Source organism: Rhagoletis pomonella, unplaced genomic scaffold (genome assembly GCF_013731165.1).
Source record: "Rhagoletis pomonella isolate Grant_MI unplaced genomic scaffold, Rhpom_1.0 Rhpom_scaffold_00003, whole genome shotgun sequence".
NCBI classification, from domain to species: Eukaryota; Metazoa; Arthropoda; class Insecta; order Diptera; family Tephritidae; genus Rhagoletis; species Rhagoletis pomonella.
Genome location: NW_023458557.1, coordinates 60,744,631 through 60,746,225, shown reverse-complemented (window position 1 = coordinate 60,746,225; position 1,595 = coordinate 60,744,631). Strand labels below are relative to the sequence as shown.

At 32.6% G+C, this 1,595-nt stretch overlaps 1 long non-coding RNA gene across 2 annotated transcripts in view; it reads left to right on the top strand.

The window, feature by feature from the left end:
- The first annotated feature begins 886 nt into the window (after positions 1-886).
- LOC118735345 overlaps positions 887-1,595 on the top strand; it is a 27,953-nt gene continuing 27,244 nt past the window's right edge. For both annotated transcript variants that reach the window (XR_004992576.1, XR_004992575.1), the window contains exons 1-5: positions 887-999; positions 1,073-1,126; positions 1,210-1,276; positions 1,349-1,402; positions 1,485-1,538. This is a non-coding gene — a long non-coding RNA (uncharacterized LOC118735345). The remainder of the gene's footprint in view (positions 1,000-1,072; positions 1,127-1,209; positions 1,277-1,348; positions 1,403-1,484; positions 1,539-1,595) is intronic.

Sequence of the window (1,595 nt, the reverse complement as noted above, 5' to 3'; positions counted from 1 at the left end):
ATTTTATTTCAGCTCAACTCAACTCACATAAACTATCCCTAATTTTAGCGGTTGAATTTCAACCGCTGGGCGAACACTAGTTATATTAATTCTTATAGGCGATTTGATTGATCATAATGATCCCGTTTATCAATTTCTCATAATATTTGTACGCATTGTCGATTTAATTACACAAGATGAGTTTAACGATGATCTTCTTAAAACTCTTGAAAATTTTAACGATGATCTTCTTAAAACTCTTGAAAATTTTATTATAACATTGGCAAAATTTCACTACCGAAATTGCAATTCATCTTTAGACATACGATAAAACCTAAATTACCATTTTCAGTGTAATTTTTACAATCAAAAACAGCGCACTTAAATTTTTAATAATTTATATAAACTCAAAGACGCAGAAAAAAGCACAAACTTCAACGCGAATTGTCAAACGGTAAATATTAGGGTTACACATATTTGAAAAAAAACTTGATGTATTTTTGACTAAAATGGTGTCATTTTATAAGATAATTTTTTAGGCAAGAATTTAATTGGCAAGAAGAGAAAACTAGCAGAAAAAGTTACTGAACACAAGACTAGTAAGAATTTGCAATTGAACGGTTGCTGCACTGTTTTGACATTTCTTTTGAGGTTCAATTTTTGTGCACAGTGTTATACATACATATTTGCAAACCGAACGCGTGCATTTTAAAGAATTTGGCTAAAAATGGGAAAGATTACGCTGGAGGTGAAATGCTCACCGGGGACAATAAAAAGTATAGAAACCAGTAAGTATAAACATTAAATTAATGTACTTAATGTTCACTTATAATTTTCGTATCATGTATTTAGATGCTGAATATCAACAGCAGGTACTCGCCCAACTCTTTCTGGAAGAACCCTTTGACGAAGTAAGGTTTTCACAAATTTTAATATGGGTTTTTAAAAATTTGATTTCTTATTAAGGGCTTTGAATCAGTTGGTTTTCTTGGACGCAGCGGCAGTCACGTTGCAGCAAAAGTAAGTGGATTACATATGTAGATACATAGCTTCATATTAATAAAAATTGCCTGTTTATATTCCATTCGGATAGAGTATTGAATCGTATGAATTGTTTGGAAGCGGTTGCGGTGGTGTTGGAGCAAAAGTAAGTGGGCTTTCTTTATATATGTACGCATGTACAATGCAAAATTTCATATTAGTAACAGTTTTTTTTTTTACTTTTGACAGAGTGTTAAATCCTCTAGAGTGCTTGCAAGCGGTGGCAGTGGTGGCAGTGGTGATGGGCCAAACGTAGGTGGGTTTTATTTGTATCTACATACATAGCCTCATATTACTAAAAATTTCCTGTTTTTATTGCATTTGACAGAGTATTGAATCCTGTGAATTGTTTGGAAGCGGTTGCAGTGGAGATGGATCAAATGTAAGTGGGTTTTCTTTACATATATACTTAAGCACATAAATTCATATTACTAAAAATTTCTTGTGTTTATTACATTTCACAGAGTATTGAATCCTATGAATTGTTTGGAAGGGGTTGCGGTGGTGATAGAGTAAAAGTAAGTGGGCTTTCTTAACATACATATCTGTATTCGTATGGAATAGTAGCTTATGTC